This window comes from Macaca mulatta, chromosome 11 (assembly GCF_049350105.2).
Source record: "Macaca mulatta isolate MMU2019108-1 chromosome 11, T2T-MMU8v2.0, whole genome shotgun sequence".
In the NCBI taxonomy this organism is placed as follows: domain Eukaryota; kingdom Metazoa; phylum Chordata; class Mammalia; order Primates; family Cercopithecidae; genus Macaca; species Macaca mulatta.
The window spans coordinates 135,677,198-135,696,286 of NC_133416.1; the positions used below are offsets into that span (position 1 = coordinate 135,677,198).

General features: G+C 44.8%; 1 protein-coding gene and 1 long non-coding RNA gene across 2 annotated transcripts in view; one reads left to right on the forward strand and one right to left on the reverse strand.

The window, feature by feature from the left end:
• The window catches only part of TMEM132C (transmembrane protein 132C), a 439,369-nt gene that overhangs the window by 19,643 nt on the left and 400,637 nt on the right, over positions 1-19,089 (forward strand). The window lies entirely within an intron of this gene.
• On the reverse strand, positions 1,073-6,451 carry LOC144332720 (uncharacterized). Its single transcript, XR_013400748.1, has 3 exons — positions 6,338-6,451; positions 3,352-3,954; positions 1,073-2,844 (listed from the first exon to the last, which is right to left on the reverse strand). It is a non-coding gene; the product is annotated as an uncharacterized LOC144332720 (long non-coding RNA).

The following is a 19,089-nucleotide window of genomic DNA, read 5'->3' on the forward strand; positions in this document are numbered from 1 at the left end:
AGGCATGAGACACCACGCCCAGCCCTCTCTTACTTTTAATGTCCCCATTATTGTGGCAGAAGGGCTCAGAGACCTGCTTGTAGGAAACCCTCCTGTCCTTCCCTCGCCTGCAGCTGGGTCTGGGCTGTCCTGCTCTGGTGTGAGTGGTTTCTTCGGGCCCTGCCTCTTTATCTAGTAGAGTTCTGCTGCTGGCTTCTCCCTGGGACAGCCATGTGGGCACAGCTCTCTCCCAGACAGCACTAGGGGAGGAGATCCGGCTCCCAGTTCCCCCAGCCTGACACAGAGCAGGTGGGAATTTTAACAGGACTTTCTGAAAGGTGAGGGCCAACAGGGGCTCCATGTCACTGTGAAGGCTGGCACTCTCATGTACCCATGGGTCAAACCCACTCTAGTCTCTGAAGTGTGGCACGTGCTGTTGTACCTGAGTGTCACAGTCACAGGTTAAATAAACCCTTTAATTTACAGCCTTCCCTTCAGTGAGGGCTGAGGGAAATTCACGTCTTCTTGCTTCCCCCTCCTTCCCTTGATTTCCCCAGGGTAGCCGGCTCTTCTTGGCTTTTACCGCTGTGGAGAAGAAGCTTAGACATACGTGCCTGCATGTGTGCACCGGCCCCCGCACAGCCACACATTCACACACGCATGTGTATGCTCACACACTCGTGCTCATTAGTGTGCACATGCACACTCACACTCACGCATGCACCTCCCACACAGTCACACACACACTCATGAACATTCATTCACACATGTGCCCACACGTGCACAAATACTCACATACACTCGCTAACACTCTAATGCATACATGCACGCTCATACACACGCATGCACTCACATGTACGCATGCATACTCTCACATGCTCATTAATGCACACGCGCGCCTATACACACACCCTCGCACATGTTTACACACATGCACACTTATACACACGCACACACGCTCATGTGCACACACACACAGACACACACACACACGAATGCAGCGTCGTGACTAGCCGTTAGTTTTTAAGAACAAGGGAATCTAAATCCAGATTTCGAAATTTAAAAATGTCTGTAACTCCGTGGGGCACAGTCCTGTTAATACATCTATTTACATGACTAACCAAAACAGTGAATATCTTCATTCAGGTTAATGGGAACGTCACAATTTTCTCCAAGAACACAGCGTACCTGGTTTATAGGGGTGCAGCTGAAAACGCTCATGCAAACACACACTTACAACTCATTTTAGAAAATATTCTGAAAGAAAGTAGGCCCAAGAGGTGTATTTAACGTCCCCATCTTCAAAGACGGAAAATTGCTAGTAACTTTTAAATCAGCGTTTTCTAATTTGCAGTCTGCCCTATATGATTCTCAATAATTTTTGGCCTATATTGGTATCATCTGCACTTCCATTTACTTAATAACAGTTTTTCTCTATTTCAAATCTTTTAATCTGAGCTTTGCCCTAAGCAATCATTTCCATGAAAGTCACTGTTTTACATACTAATTGCATTTTCCCCAAAACATCAAGCTAAATACATAACTGATAGCATGTTTAAAGGCCCTTGTATGTTTCGCCCCAAATTATCTCACATTCTGCGTGCGGCAAACCCTGTCCTCAGGCCCTGATGAAGATGGGCAGGCAGATCTGATATCAGCTGCTTTTCCTTCTTTGATGGAACCTCTGGATTGCGTGCCCTGTCCTATAACATGAAACAAGGGCTTCCAGAAAAGGTGGAGGAATGGCTCTCTGAAATTCTGAAAGGCTGGATCCAAAGGCACAGAAAGGAACATTATTTCCTACCATATGGAAGCCAGCAGGGCATGTGATGCTGGGACACTGTATGAGTCCGTTCTCACTCTGCCATAAAGAACTACCAGAGACTGGGTACTTTATAAAGGAAAGAGGTTTGATTGACTCACAGTTCTGCAGGCTTAGTAGGAAGCATGACTGGGAGGCCTCAGGAAACTTACAGTTGTGGGAAAAGGGAAGCAAGGGATGTTCTACATGGCAGCAGGAGAGAGAGAGAGAGTGAAGGGCGGAAGTGCCACACTTTTAAACTATCAGATCTCATGAGAACTCACTCACTATCATGAGAACAGCATGGGGAAAGCCGCCCCCATGGTCCAATCACCCCCACACCACGTCCCTCCCTTGACATGTGGGGATTTCAATTCAAGATGAGATTTGGGTGGGGACACAGAGCTAAACCGTATCAGACACTGAAGATGAGTGATGCCCTGTTCCACTGGGGGTTACAGCCCCATTGAATTGTCAAATAGGGTCCCCCCTAGCCAGGGGCTGAATTGTTCTAGACCAGGACATTGCTGGGCTTGGGCCCATCATCCAACATGCAAGTCAGCATTTCCCAGCTTTAAACATATATGCCCTTTCCAAATAAATATAAAAATCCAGAGATTTATCTCCACTCCCCTCAGAGGAGGGAACACCATCCCTTAAAGATCCTGTTCTTTGTTCTCCAAGCCAACATAACAACAAATAGATTAACTTTGCCTCCTGTGGCTCATTTAACAACAACAGAAAAAAGTGATTTCCCAATTTCATAATAGCAATGACTGAATATGCATTTTAATGCTAAACCTACTCCAGGATTCTGATGTAGACACATCCCACCCCTCCCAATTGAGAATTGCTGGTCCAGATGGAAGTTTACATCTTTTCCAAAATGAAAGCCACTGAACTGGAGCATGCGGTAGGTGAGTGTACCGTCCTCCTGGTGAGGTAAGGTCCTGCGGCTCTTAGGCCTCTAAAGAGCTGGATGAGCCGAGCAGCACAGGAATTCCCAGATTCGCGAGGGACATTCTTATGGTCTGAGCCAGCTGCAAGGCGATCCCAGAATTCCCCTGCAAGTACATCCAAGAAGAAATAAATATCTATAGAGGTGTTGCAAACCTCCCAGGAGTCATAGCACAAATGAAGCCCTTTGAAGTCCAGCCCCCCTCCTCTGGTGTAGGCACCATTTTCACCCTATAGTGCAGAGTTTCTGTCCCCACACACTAGATGCCAGCAGCACCCAGCCTCGCTGATGACAACCAAAACATCTCCATACGGTGCCAGGCGCCCTTTTCCCCTGGATGGGCTGATACTGAAGGGCTGAGCTGCCTGCAGCCTATGCCGACCGACCGACCAACCGACCGACCGACCGACCGTGTGAATGCAGCCGACCTCCTGCAGGCCTGCTGCAGGAGGAGGTGACGCTGGGATTCCCAGAACAGCAAAAATAGGTGACAGGGAGAGGAGAGTCTGGGAGGGATTAGAGTCCCTGGTTTAGCTTCCTGGTTTCCCAAGGCTCGGTTGTCCTGCTATTCTCATAACTCAGAGATATGCCCTGGAGCAATCTCACTCAATACCTGTGCTGGTTGAGTCCTTTGCTGGTTGAGTGCCTGCCTTTCCGTCCTCAGATCCTTCCTGTTTCCCCTGCTTACTTCTGGATTAGAGGGAACCGCACCTCCCAGGTTCCTGTGTCTTCTGGCTTCTGGACACATCCTAGTCCAGTCTGAGGCAGTGGCGGGAGACAGGAGGGAGATTGAATGGGAAAAGCCACAGCGTTTCTCTCCTTTTCTTGCTTTGCTTCCTGGACTGCCTGCAGTGACGGCCAGCGCGTCTCAGGAACCCCAGCTGACCAAAGACAGCCTCTGCGCACTGTGGCCTGGTTTGCACCCTGCCCCGTGGGGGGCCTTGGTCCCTGGAAACCCCGTGGGATCCATTGTTCCTCTTCCCCTAGGGCTGCAGGGTGCCCTTGTGTCACTGGCATCTGGGTGTCTCACCATCATCTCTGCTTCGTAACTCTTGCATCACGACGTAATCAATTCCTATGTTTAAGCCCTTCTGGTGCAGTAACTACAGCAGTTTGTTTTGTTTTGTTTTGTTTTTCTGGCTGAATTCTGACAAAATCTCCTTTTTTTCTTATGCACATTCAAGTTTGCTTTCTGTTTCTTGCAGTCAGAAGAATCCTGGTCAAAAAGTATGAAAGGCAAAACTTAGAGGAAAGCCTTGGAAACAAAGCCGACCTCCCTGAGATTCCTGCTGTGTACAAGGGAGACAGGCCCACACTCCCCGACCTCAACCTCTTTTTGTGTCAATTAAAAGGAGGTTGACAATCCCTGCCCAACTTCCTCACCCAGCAGTTGTAAAAAATGGGTTTGTCAATGTTTTTTTCTAACTTATTCCAGTAGAATGTAAGCTCCTCGTGGGCATAGATTTTGTCTCTGTTGCCAGTACTGAAACCCTGGTCCCTAGATGCGTGCTGGGCACACAGCAGGTACTTTGTAAATATCTATTAAGCGTGCTTAGTATCTAGGTACCTAGGTACCCTAGTTCCTAGATAAGGTGCTTCATGTCTGTTAAGTGTACTTAGTAACTAGGTAACCTAGTACCTAGATGAGGTATTCATAAGTGTCCGTTAAGTGTCCGTTAAGGTACTGTTAAGGTACTTAGTACCTAGGTACTAAGTTCCAAGATGAGGTACTTCATGAGTGTACTTAGTACCTAGGTACCCTAGTACCTAGATGAGGCACTTTGTAAGTGTCTGTTAAGTGTACAGTAAGAACTGTGGATCATGACGCAGTGGAATTAACTTGGTGGACTGTTGCTGTCAGCAGTTTTCTTTCCTAAACAGAATAGCATAGAAATTCTATTCCTAATAGAGCACATTTCACATGGTAGGACTGTGTTTTCTGTGTGTTGGTGTAGGTGTGTGTGTGTGTACAAGCATGCGCACCAACTTATGTTGTAAAATGTGATTCTTACAATAGACCTTGATTTTCAAAAATTTGAAAGCCAGAGAGCAAGATAATAGGTCAGCTTTTCATGAACAGTAAGGAGCGTGTAAACCTGAACCTGTAGTGTCTCCTGGATTGCTGTCAGTGAGGACAGAGGATCCTCTTTAAAAACTGGGTCCAAACTCCCTCTGGTCTCATTTTGCACCTCCCCACAGTATAAACCCTCCTTTCCAACCATTCCAATTAACTTAATTCCCTAATCTCAGGGGGCTGTTTCATTGCAGAAATTACTGCTTGTTCACAAACTTAGTAAGGTACTTAAAAAAGATTTTGTCATGATTAGTAAAAGTCACAGGGTAAATTGGTCTTATTTCTTCTTTTTAGTGCGAAATATAATTCCCTCCACCCCGATTGTTTGGCTTAGTTGTACACACCACTCACTGGGAGACCAGGAAACTTGTATTTATTTCTAGAGCTACCTCCAGACAGAATTTCAAAGAACCTCGGGGCACTTGAGGATGGGTGTCCAGGCAGGATGAATCGTTTCTTCTTCAATCAGGATTTTTTATTTTATTTTATTTTTCTGGGGGATAATGATAAAGACGCTTGAACTTGTTTTATTTAGGGGAAAACCAGCCTGTCTTTGAACTCTTGATCTCCATTTCTCAGGAGTGGAGCCCATTTATCAACTCTCAGGTCTCTCATTGTCTTCTTTGTCTCCCCACCACCTAAGGTCGAGAGTAATTCTTTAAGACAAAGGGGGAGCATTCTGGAGACGGCACAGCCTCCTTCGAACAAACTGGAGCGAGTATTTCCCGCATCCTCTCTGTCACCTCCCTGGGTTTTATTTTAATTGCCATGCTTTTCAAAAGCACAATTCCCATTAAATATTCATGGTGGTATAATGTTTGTGTGATCAGAGTAATTATTATAATGATGCATTGTGAATTTTCATAATTAATGAGCTCACTCAGATTTCATTTGGTGCAGAATATTTCCAAAGGGGAATCAGGTGGTTGTGTGTGCTGGGGGAATCAGAATGGAATAAAATGTGGACCTATCTTGGGCTTTGCAGAGCAGTAGAAACTTCAGTCATTCTGGAGACTGGGGATGAGGAGGCACCTTGAGAAGTGGAAGGAATGGGATCTACTTCCAGTTCACTAGAGGCATCTCGACACCCCCAGCTCAGCACCTTCCTCTGTGAACCGCCTGTGGGAAGGTGTCTAGAGGTGTCCTGGTAGAACAAGCCTAGCAGACCGGTAGGAACAAGCAGGGAACCAGACCCCCATCTCCCTCTTGGGGCTTTTGAAGGAGACTGGTGCTTCCCAAATCCGCAGCAACCAGCCGACAATGCTCATCGGCAGCATAAACCACACCCAGTGACTTGTGCGGCAAGGCGGCCCTAGCAGGACTCAGGCTTCAGCTGACTCCCTCTCCCCCTCTAATTCTGGGAAGAGTGGAAAATGCAAAGCCATTGGAGAAATGGCTGGTGGCACTCTGAGCATGGGAAGAAATTTGGTATTTAATGATTGACCCCTGTTTTAGTCTGTTCTAGTTGCTCTAACAAAACACCAGAGACTGGGAAGCTTCTAAACAACAGGAATTTGTTTCTTACAGTTCTGGAGCCTGGAGGTCCAAGATCCAGACGCCAGCAGATTCGGTATCTGGTGAGGCCCGGCTTCCTGGTTGCTAGACGGGGCTTCTCCCTGTGTCCTCTCGCAGTGGAGGGGAGAGACCTGTTTTAAAAGGGCCCTAATCCCATTCGTGAGGCTCCGCCCCCGTGACCTCATCACCTCCCGAAGGCACCACCTCCTAAGACCTCCACCCTGGCTGGAGAGGAGGATTTCAACACATGAATTTTCAAGGGACAAAGATGTTTAGAACACAGTCATTTTGTAGTCAGATTTCAAATATTTTACTGCCTCAATTTTCCTCATCTTTGACTTGTATCTGAGGAACCAATGCTTGGTGTAAGCCCTAAATAAAAAAAGATAGATAGATAGATAGATAGATAGATAGATAAGAAGTTCAAGCTTCATTGTCCCCCAGCAAAAAAAAAAAAAAAAAAAAAAAAAAGAGGAAGCAATGATTTATCCTGTTTCATCCTGTTTTGTAACACAAATAGATGTCAGTACTCAAGTGCCCCAAGGTTCTTTGAAATTCTGCATGGAGCTAGCTCTAGAAATAAATTTATATTATATTTGAGACAGGGTCTTGCTCTGTTGCTCAGGCTGGAGTGCAGTGACACAATCATAGCTCACTGCAGCCTCAAACTCCTGGGCTCAAGCTGTCCTCCCACCTCAGCCTCCCAAAGTTATGGGATTACACGCGTAAGTCAACACACCCAGTCCCAACATAAATATTTGGTATAGCTATAGCTATTCACAAAGACCTTTCAGCGGCACCATTCCCTCTCAGCCTCAGATCTACTTGAGGGGAAGGCAGTTCCATTCTCATTTTACAGTTGGGAAAACTGAGACACGTAGCATCACATAGAAAATGAATAACAGCCACCTTGAAATTGTGATGTCCAAGGCGTCCTCTCTGCAGCAGCCTGCTACCTTCCGCCCCCTCCTCTGGGTATGCTTTCATTCCTTATCTGACTTCTTAGGCTTTCCTGCCAATGTTAGCAGTGTGCCTTTCAAGTCCTTCAAAAAAAGGGGGTGGGGGGTGGGGAGGGACAACCTGAAGGAAGAAGAAAACTGAGAGCTCCACATAAAACTCTGCTCAGTGATCAGAGACCAGTCCAGTCATATATTTCAGTTGTAAGCACCAACTAAATTAAAAAAAAAAAAAAAAAAAATTAAATTTTCTCCTATTTCCTTCTTGATTCTTGTAGAATATTGTACTTTTCAGACCATACTGAATTGTGCATTCCTCTGTCTTTCTCTCTGCTCTGTCATTTCTTGAAGACATGGGCCCTTCCTTATGACCTTCCGTATCTTCAGGATGTTACGGGGTATTCAATACATAGTAAGGAGTGAATGGCATCTTACAAGAATGAGTGAACGTTGTTTTTCTCTGTACCTCCCCTTGCCTCCCTTTCTTCCTTGTGTCCGAGTCCCTTTGTCTCTCTTTGTCCTCTGTGTTTACTGGAGTAGCACACTTATTGTGAGAGTGTTTGCTGATTTGAGATGCAGAGCTTTTGACCTGAAGCCTGAACCCAGGAGACGGGACTCAGGGCCGATCCAGCATTGAGACCTGGGTTTCCCAATCATTGGAGGTTCACGTCTTCTAAGTAGGATGCTTTGGGCTGCAGGTAATAACAACATGAATAGTCTGCCTTAAATGGTGAGGAAATGTATTATCTTAAAAACCGACTCCAGAAGTAGGGCGATTTCCAGGTTAATTGAGGCAGTGACTTATCGCTCCCCTGAATGGTCGAAGTCTTTCCGTCTCTCTCATGACACCCTGGCTTCACCCCAAGACTAGTTGTTCTCATGGACACGGGAGAGATGACGTTGGTATTTAGGGTGCACAGTTTAGATGTTTATGGCTAGAGGGAGTGACCAGCTTTACAGAAGCTTCTCTCAAAAACAAAGGAGGGCCAGTCCAGCCCTTAGTTTCCTCTCTGTCTTTCCGGTTATATTCAGAGCACAGAGCCGTTCTGTAGCCAGTCACTAGAAAGGGAGCTGGATTCACCTTAAAGGAACAGATAGAACAACACTTGGACCTGAGAATGGAAGTTGTCTTCAGTCAGGTTCGTGACTGAGTGTCGTGAGGAGGAAGATGGGGCAGTAAAGTCAGGAGTAGGCAAGGAATTCATGTTTTCCTTTGAATTGATGCATTTCTTTAATTTAGCAAAACGATTTTTAAAACCTCAGGGTTTGATATACTATAAGTGTTTTCTTCTAACCGGCATTAAAATAAATATATGATAAGATAAATAAAAGATATTTATCTCTGTACCATTTTGGGAATTGCTAGATTTAGACTAGACCTCCCAAACTGCGTATTTCATCAAAACACACCCTGTGATCTTTGGACAAAATGAATCCCAGGTTTTTATGGATGTAGGAAATATAGCTGTAATTCTGTCACGTTTTTTTTTTCTTAATTGCAAAGTGCATATGTAAGTTTTCCCCTTTTTAAACTTTCATGATTCAATAGAAAGCAGCAAGGGTCCGTTTTTAGGGGCTAGACTGGCCATCTTTTCAGTTGGTGCTGGCTTGAAATGAAGAGCAACAAATAGAATAAATAACTGCAGTGAAGGAGATAATGTGGTATTGACTGCTTGGCTCTGGTTAATTTTCTGTACTATGAACACCATGCAGAAGTTGGACTGGACGTGATGGCCTCCTGCTGATTCGAGGCCAGTGGCTGTGAATATTGTAGGTCTGTAAACTCAGAAGGGGTTTAGTGTGCAGCCAGATTTATTTAAAGTCATAAATGGATTATTGGATTACTCCTTGGTCATGCCTCTAAGTAATTTACGGGTGCTATCATGGCTCCGGGTCTCTAATAAGCTTCGCCCTCCTTGGGATAGTGACTGTCTTACCTTAATTGATGTTGAATCTGTCCCACTTAGTCTCTCCTGCTTAGGGTTAACATTTAACCCAGGCCTGCAAAAGCTGGCTTTGAAGGCACTCGACTTGAACTGAGAAGGTCTGACTTTAATTCTGACCCCTCACCCCCAGATCTTTTCAGAGAGTGTAGCAATATCTCCCGCTGGGCACAATTCTTTTCCTTTTTCTGGGATTCAGTATCTCATCTGAACTTTTTCCTTCTGACACCCACATGATTTTAAGTGAAAACTCTATTAAGTGTAATTTTTCAAAAAAATTTTAAAACCCAGTCATTTACCCTGGACCTGTTGAAATTCCTTAGAGACCCTAAACGCTGAAAATAAATTATGGGGCCCTGCTCAACCTGTCAGCAATTCACAATTAGAATAGTACTTAGCCATAAAGCAAATGGATGAAAACCCAACAAAATATTTGTTTTCTCATGAGGATGACTTCAATATCAAATTATTTAGAAAAATATTCCTCCTTCATCCTAGTTTCCTGGTTTTGCTTTTGTTTGGTGGGACAGCCTTGGGGTAATCTCACCCTGCCTTTGGCTATGAATGTAGCTTTAAAGGTTACAAAGTATTTTCCTATTTTTATTCCATTTTACCTTCTCTCCTTCTGCCCAGGACAGGTTCAGGATGTTGCCAGAGAGCACCTGTAAGAATGCACATCTAATCATGTTATTCCCTTGCCTGAGAACCCCCTGTGGCTTCCATTGTTCTAAACACTAACCCATGGCCCTCTGTGGTGGAGCTCCCCAGGCTCCTCCAAGCTCTCCAGCCTCAGGTTCTCCCGCCCTCTCCTCCCCCTGGGCCACGTGCATTGTGTTTTGTTGAATGTGCTCCTTCCTACCGGGCAACTTGTACAGTGCAAAATGTTCTTCCTACGGGGCAACTTGTTATGTTGATTTTTTTTGTCTGTTTATTTGTTTTAACTTTTAAAAAAAATAAAATAGAGGCTCACAGGAAGTTGCATAAAACAGTACAGAGAGCCCCAAGTCCCCTTCACCCAGCTCCCCCACCCTCCCCGTGATTGCATCTCACGCCACTATGGTACAACTCACAGCCAGGAAACCCGCACCAGCTGGTGCCTGCATAATTCTTTGCCATTGCATCCTGTGGGTAAGTGCCTGCAGCCACTGCTGTGAGGACACTGAACTGTGCCGTCAGAGCCTTCCTCCTGCTACCTCTGTATCCTCACATGAAGACATTTCTTTGGGGGAAGAAAATGAGCTCTACGATGAGGCTGCAGTTGTCTTTGATGCACATCTACTCATGAAGAAGACCTCAGCTCCCTTCTTTGGGGGAATGTTTCTCCCAGTGGGGAGTGGACCGAGGTCGCTGGTAGAGAACCTTGTACCTGTCCTGCGCGGCATTTCCCTGGATGCAGAGATGCGCTCATACGTGTTGTCCCCGTTTAACTCGAAGCTCCATGAAGACAGGGGTGTTTTTTCTCTTTTATTTGGTTGTAGATACTATCATTTCTCCAGTGTGGTATTGGATTTTTCATACAGTGTTGGTATTTAATGCTGAGAGCAACAGCACATGTGGGTGGGATGAATGTGATAACTTCGTCATGGTGGCTTATGGTAGGATTAGTATGAAAATTCATGTATCCTGACTGTGAGCTCTGTGCTCAACCTTTACTTTTTAACCATCGCTGTGGGGCTTGGAAGGTGATAAATTTTCTGAAAACTCAAAATTGTACTAGCGATATTGGTCATGAGACTCACTGTCCCAGGGCCTCTGTACTGCCTTGGAGCCCTAATTTTTAGGCAGCCGTGTTTCATACCATGCAATTTCCATTTTCTATACTGAATCCACGTTTGAATTAACCACAAGTAATACCTGATCCCTAGGTGTTTAATGCGTACCTGGGTGCCTAGTTTTGAAAAGATGAGCTGGCCTCATTAGATGAGTTGATCCAGTGAGATTTTGAGTTAAGCAATGCACACAGAATTCACCAGTTATTGATGACCTGGCTACTGAGATGCTCTTAGAGAGAGAAAGAGCTGATGGTGCCAGTTCAGAGGACCCAGATGAGAACCAGACACAAGAGAGATGATAACACACAGAGTAAAAGAGAGATGTGAGAGAGTAGATATTGTCTTCCTTCCAAGCAATGGGAGAAGCTCAAATTTGAAATTTGAAAACAATTCCAGATTGTTTTTCTCACAGAGGGAACATTTGGTAGAAGGTTGGAGAGAATCAGGCAAGGGTGTGTAGCTTGGTCACTTTAAGGTAAAGGTTTGTAAAAATCCTGCTGCCGAGGGTCTCCAAAGATGCATGCAGTCCAGATTCTTCCTTTCCTCGAGGTCTCCACTCTATGAGATGTGGTCCCTACCTCTCACCCCCACCACATGACGGCAGGTGTGTTCACATAACTCTAAGATGTTAGCACTGAGCTGGGTAGGCACATCCCACATCCCACCCCAGGAAAAGACCAGGAGTTAGGTGCCAGTAGAACCGGTATAGGATGCCCACATTTAAATAATTCCGTCAGTATAGTGTAGACACACTCCGGCAGTGTTCAATACTAGACTAGACACAATAAGAAATACAAAACTCAAGACAGGTAAGAGCAAGAGTAAACATGTTTGGGCAAATCCATGATCAAAGCCGGTGGTGCTTTAAGGAGATAGCCATAAGCGTAAACCAGAGTCTGCGGGGTGGCTCCCGTGACTTTTTGTTCCCTGGGATTGGGCTTCTTTTGAAGACCTCTAAGCAGTTTTTTACTGGCTTTGTAAGAGAAACCGCTGCGATGAAAGGCTGGGAGAAGTCCTCTGTTCTTCCTCCCTGGGTTATTGCTGGCAACAGGAAGGTGGAAGAGCCTACAGAGTGTTGGCTCAGGTTCCAGCCTCATGAACTTATCTCCTTGAGCCCGGGACCTTCCTGAAAAGCAGAGTTCACGGTTTTTCTCATCTGAAGGAGACCTTATGATGGGAGAGAGAAAGGGGTCTCCTCCGTGTGTCCTTGTGCTTCCTGCATTGTTTCTTCTGTGAACAAAGTTTTTCACAGCAGAGTTGTGGTGGGCACTCTTGAGTGTGTCCGCCTGAGTTACAGTGAGGCCTTTTCACTGAGAACTCTAAGCCTCTGAGAGGACACCAAGCAGCATTATTTTCCATAAGTGATTCTGATCCCCGGTCAGTTCTAAGAACCAGGGGTGGACACTCATTCCCAGCTGGACTAAGAAGATGTGCTTCCCTAGAAATATGGAATCTTGGCTGATACCAGCTTCTGTATATATGGTAGAGCTAAGCGCCTATTAAAAACTCAGGGTCCAACTGTGCATAGTGGCTCAAGCCTGTAATCCCAGCACTTTGGGAGACCTAAGCGGGAGGATTGTTTGAGGCTGGGAGCCTCAACACCAGCCTGTGCAACACAGGGGACCCCTCCTCTCCAAAAAATTTCAGAAATTAGTCGGACATGGTCGAATACGCCTGTAGTCCTAGCTACTTGGGAGGCTGAGGTGGGAGGATCTCTTGAGCTCAGGAGTTTGAGGCTACAGTGAGCTAGGAATTCATCCCTGCGTGCCAGCCTGGGTGACAGAGCAAGACCCTGTCTCCAACAAACAAACAAAACAAATGAACAAAAAACTGCAGGACCGTGGTCCAGCTACCTTTTACCATGCACATGGATGAGAAACAAATGATGAATGGAGGAGAGGTGTGCCGTGGGAAGCAGAAGTAGGAGAGCTTGGAGATGGAAGGTAAGGGAAGCATGAAAGAGGAAAGGAAGTATGGGGAGGAAAAATCAAAGTCAGAGACTGAAATAGACACAGAAATGCAGAGAAAAACAGAAATACCTGAGCGAGTTATTGTTGGTTCATCCCAGTTAGCTCTCCAGACCTCAGTTCTAGTTCCTGCCTTATTGGTGTGTTCAGGCCTCCCCAGTAGTTGCCCCTTACCTTAAAATAAGTTTTTCTATTTTAAAAACAATGTTCTTTTACTTGCATCTCAAAGATTTAAAAATATTGAAATGTATTAGTAGTAGTATTAGTATTAGCGTAGCCTGTCTGCCTCATAGTTTCCCCATCTTCTTTTCGGCTCTAACATCTACAAATGATGGCCATGCTTCTGCCCTGGGAACCACGTCCCTCCCAGAGCCAGAATATTTGCCTTGATTTTTGAAGAATCAGGTAGAAATGATGGGATGGTATTATTTACAATGCCACCATTGTGACCAAAAAAATGGTATTGTATTAGTCCATTTTCACACTGCTGATAAAGACATGGCTGAGACTGGGTAATTTATAAAGAAAAAGAGGTTTAACGGACTTACAGTTCCCGGTGACTGGGGAGGCCTCACAATCATGGTGGAAGGCAAAAGGCACATCTTACATGGTGGCAGACAAGGGAGAATGAGAACCAAGAGAAAGGGGAAACCGCTTATAAAACCATCAGATCTCATGAGACTTGTTCACTACCACGAGAACGGTATAGGGGACGCTACCTCTGTGATTCAGTTATCTCCCACCAGGTCCCGCCCACAACACGGGGGAATTATGGGAGCTGCAGTTCAAGATGAGATTTGGGTGAGGACACAGCCAAACCACATCAGGTGTAAATGGCTATACTCTGTCAAGTGTGCCAGATGGTCACTCAGATTTGTGCCTGACATTGGTGAAGTGCTGGGATCAGGGGAGAGAGTGAGAGAAAACTTTCTTTACTTTGTATTGTATCATTGGCACCAAATAATTTTCAGGTCTAGGGAGCAGCTGACCACTGTCATCACAGTGCTGGCTGATCTTGTTATTATCTGTCTCACAAATCAAATGTGGGTAAATCTATTCTATAGGCAGCAGTGGCAAAGCATGCAAAATCAGATGACTTGACCAGTTTACCAATTTTCATCCCTGAGACCTACTCCTCATGTGGATTCCTCTGCCTCGCTTTTCATTCCTCTCTGAAATGCCACTAAATGGACTCAGATACCAAATTTGCATAGGGCGCTAGGTTTGTCCAGAAGACACAGTTGTTATTCAAATAAAGCCAAGTTAAAAGATAACGTGTAACTCTTTCGTGTCACAGATTTGCTAGCAAGCCTTTATTGTTTGTAGATTACTATGAGCTACTAAGGGAAAACAGGGCTTTAAGAGAATGTAGCAAGTATTAAGAGACACAGATACTTCTTTGGAGCAGCTTGTAAGGGAGGGTTAATAAAACATATCTACATGACATAATGGCAAAGCTTCAAAGCCTTTATCTTAATACATATGAAATGATTTATATAAATTGACAATCCACGAGCTGAATGATGGTTCAGAGTTGAATGGATTAACCCTGGTGAACTGTTTCAAGAGGGTCTTTTTAAACCATCATTTGCAGATATTTTGGTCTTCTTCTTGTATCAGTTTTCAGATACCCCAAATAAGATTCACAGCCAACAACTTTGGAAGCATCTTTGCACCCTAGGGCAATGTATGCCCCCGCCTGACCTCCAGATGGTGTTCTCCAACCTGAGCAAGAATCAATAAATCGGTGATGGGGAAAATGAAAGAGGAGGACACGGCTTCGCCTTCCAAGACCTTAGAATATGTATTCATTTATTACTTGGGTGCCAGAGCCTTATTGATGCCATGTGGGTTCAGGTTTCTCCTTATGGTTGTTAAAACAAAAGGAATCATTCTATCTACTTGTTGTTGAAGCAAATGGAAGCTTATTATTCTTTTTTTTTTTTAAAAAAAAAAAAAAGGATACTATGACAGCAGGAATACAAAATTTATCAGTAAAAATGGGCCCAAGTTTTAGTGTCTTCAGCACTGTCTCAGGTTGTGCCTTGTATTTCCCTTCCTCCCTTTGATCTTTCATGGGGCAAGTTTAGAAGCAGATATTCTGATAGTAAAGCAATGCATTGTGACTGAGCCTGATTCCAGAGTTTTCTTTATTCGGGATGAGGGAAAAAGGATTTTAATTGACTGTTTCTACAGAACTTCAGACCTGTCTCTTAAAATAACTCCTGACCACTTATTTACTGGTCAATTCAAGCAAATAATATGTGTGTTTATCCAATTAACAAAAAGCAAAAAGGGGTGGCAAAACACATCCTGAGCCTTCGGCATCAGGAGAAGTTTGCACATGGAACTGCTGTTCTCAGTGTTGCTTGCTGCGTAGATTGCAGGAATGGTGGCTGTTCTCTTCGCTCCTGCTAGGCTTGATGTTTTTCAGCTCTTACCATCAAAAGGTAGAGTCTTATTTTTCTACCTCTTGCATGCAGCAGGCCTTATGATTGTGTTGGTCAACAGGATGAGTTAGAAGTGGCATCGTGGAAGTCATTTCTGAGCTCAGACCTCAGGAGGTTTTTGCACACTTCTGTCTTTCTCTTGGAGCCTTCCATGTTACCATGTGAACAAGCATAGGCAAAAGTATGGAATATGATAAATTACCAGGGAGGTCTTCCCAGTGAAGGCCATTCTTGACCAACGAGACCCAACTAACCTGGTAGTTGGGACACATGTTTGATCCCAGCAGAACCCAGCATTATGAGCTAAATTGATGGCTATTGTTTTAACCCAACCAAGTTTGGGGATGATTTGTTACATAACAGCTGACTAATACCCTTGGTGTTACACAAGTTCGTGAGTTACAGAAAAGTAGATTGTCACTAAGTATTTTTGAAGAGATAAACACATCCTTTTAATTTATCTTTTATTGAGACATCTTATTTTCTCTTTACCTGAGAACAAATGTGGAATCGAGCTTCCCTACACATTCAGAAATGGCATTTGTGTGTGCGTCACATAGAAAATGTGTGTGTGTGTGTGTGTGCGCGCGTGCGTGCAAGTGCCTTCTCAGCTTTAAAAACAGCCTGGCCGGGCGCGGTGGCTCAAGCCTGTAATCCCAGCACTTTGGGAGGCCGAGACGGGCGGATCACGAGGTCAGGAGATCGAGACCATCCTGGCTAACACAATGAAACCCCGTCTCTACTAAAAATACAAAAAAATTAGCCGGGCGAGGTGGCGGGCGCCTGTAGTCCCAGCTACTCGGGAGGCTGAGGCAGGAAAATGGCGTAAACCCGGGAGGCGGAGCTTGCAGTGAGCCGAGATAGCGCCACTGCACTCCAGCCTGGACGACAGAGCGAGACTCCGTCTCAAAAAAAAAATAAAATAAAATAAAAAATAAATAAATAAAAACAGCCTTTCAGGCCGGGCGTGGTGGCTCATGCCTGTAATCCCAGCATTTTGGGAGGTTGAGGTGAGTGGATCACTTGAGGTCAGGAGTTCAAGACTAGCCTGGTCAATGTGGTGAATCCCCATCTCCACTAAAAATACAAAACATTAGCGGGGCATCTGTAATTCCAGCTACTCGGGAGGCTGAGGCAGGAGAATCGCTCGAACCCAGGAGGTGGTTTCAATGAGCCAAGATTACGCCACTGCACTCCAGCCTGGGTGACAGAGCAAGACTCCACCTCAGAAAGAAAGAGAGAGAGAGAGAGAGAGGAAAAGAAAGAAAGAAGAGAAAAGAAGGGAAAAGAAAGGAAAAGAAAAGAGCCTTTCAGAATAACTGGATATAATCTATCTGGGGAGACACCATCCACATATGTGAACAAATCTGGGAAGATTTAAGTGCCAAATTCAGTAGTCCTGCCTCTGTGGTCACTTGGAGCTGCATCCACTCAAAGAGCCCATAGCTCTGTAGGTTCAGAGGTGGATAAAGGTGCATCTGGCCGGTCCAGTTAGGAAAGGCTTTTTTGATGGGACAGGTTGGGTGGAAAGAAAGATTGGTTTGGATGCCATAGGGAGTTGGAAGGGTAGATTCTGACGTGGCAATGACATGAACCAATATACAGAGGCTGGAGTTGCCATTGGCCGTGGCTGACAGGAGGGGCGAGGAAAGGGTTGATTGCCATGGCTTCCTGTTGGGGAGAGATAGAAAATGGGGCTACTCCCATCCATTTCTTTCCACCGACATTGATTGATTGATTGATTGATTGATTGATGCAGTCTCGCTCTGCCGCCCAGGCTGGAGTGCAGTGGCACGATCTCGGCTCACTGCAAGCTCTGTCTCCCAGGTTCATGCCATTCTCCTGCCTCAGCCTCCCAAGTAGCTGGGACTACAGGCGCCCGCCACCACCTGGCTAATTTTTTGTATTTTTAGTAGAGACGGGGTTTCACCGTGTTAGCCAGGATGGTCTCAATTTCCTGACCTCGTGAGCCACCGTGCCCGGCCTCCACCAACCTTTCTTTAAAAGTGTTGCGTACTAGGCTGGGCTCAGTGGCTCACACCTGTAATCCCAGTGCTTTGGGAGGCAGAAGCAGGAGGATCACTTGAGGCCAGGAGTTCAGCCTCAGTAACACAGTAAGCCTCCGTCTCTACAATAATAACTATAATAATAATAATTAATAATAATAATAAATTAGTTAAAGACCCCCGACTTTAACTAGTCGGGGTCTAGTTAAAGGGGCTAGATCCCGACTTTAAACAGAAGGGATTGCATGTGATATCTCAGTCTGAAGAGTGAGAGTTTTATTTGTAAGGAGAAAGAGCCTTAACATTTTAATTATCTTGATACTACGCCCATCTTGGCAGTTAATCTGTCTCCCCCAAATTGCTCAAGAGCTGGAAGGCCTGAATCCCGACCTCAGTACCAAGCCTGAGAACTCAATCCATTCTCTAAATGTGAAGTTTCCGCCGAACTTTAGATGATTCTGCGGCTTTGTGTTGTGGTTTTGTGGCCTTTTTTTTTTTTTCATTTGAAATTAAATGATCTGGAATGACAAAACCACAGCTGTTAAACAGTGGGCATTAGATGACATTTAAACATCATTATCTTATGCTGTAATGGAAGAATTGGCTCGTGATTAAAAACGAGACCTCCCGGCAGCAGCAATCTGAAGAATTGCCATTTGCAAATCGCCTATTTTAAGAAGACCCCTGAATCTATTACTTGGTATTTTCAGAGAAAATGGAACACTAGCTTTATCTGCGTCTGGATTTTTGAAGATGGTGCTGATTGCTGGCAGACCTCTCCAGCATGATCCTAATGGTTTGGTGCCTGCCTGTGTAGACGATGCCTAGAACTGACAGTAGCCTGGTGATATTTACAATTTCAAATGGACTCTTATTTTAGAGATTATCTCAAGGAGTCAGTAATCCATTTTCAGGGCTTCAGACTTAATTTAGGCTTTTAAAATCTCTGATTGTGTGCTGTTAATGAAGTCAGTCTGAGTCTGTATTCATCCTGATAGTGCTGGGTTGGACACCAATGACGCTAGATTTTATTTCCCAAACAGGTATGCAGATTTTTCTTCCCAAGAAAGACTTCAATTCGAGTGACTTCAGGTTAAAACATTGAGATGTGAACATTTCAGCATGGAAAACACCCCTTTATCCTGTGAAGAAATTCTAACTTACAATTTGGGGTTTCTATTTTCTCCTGTGTAATGTTATTTTTAGAAGGCTAAAGGCTAATGAATGTTTGAGGTGTAATGTTTATGGGACAGCGGGATTTCTGTGGCAGGTATCTATTTAGTTATTTTTAGTGTCCTCTTTTTTGAAGACTTCAAGAAGAGCATATAAAAGGAAGAGACCTTTGTCGTCCACTTCCACTGTAGCGCACTTTCCCATCTATCAGTTGGATTACTGCTAGGGTTTTGGAGAAAACGAAAAATGAAAGCCTCAGTGATGATTCTCCAAAGTAAATTATTGCTGAAATGTGAGATAGGTTATTGTCCTCTCGTTGGCATGGTGGGAAAATCCTGGACGTATGTTAGCATGGTTAGCCACTGAGTGAACTGGCATTCCTTAGCTGTAAGCGAAAAGTGAGCCCTAGCTGAGGAGGATATGCACTGGTCCTTCAGGTTAAGAAGGTGGCAGAAACCCCTGAACTATTATTGAAGGAATCAAAGAAAGGAGCTA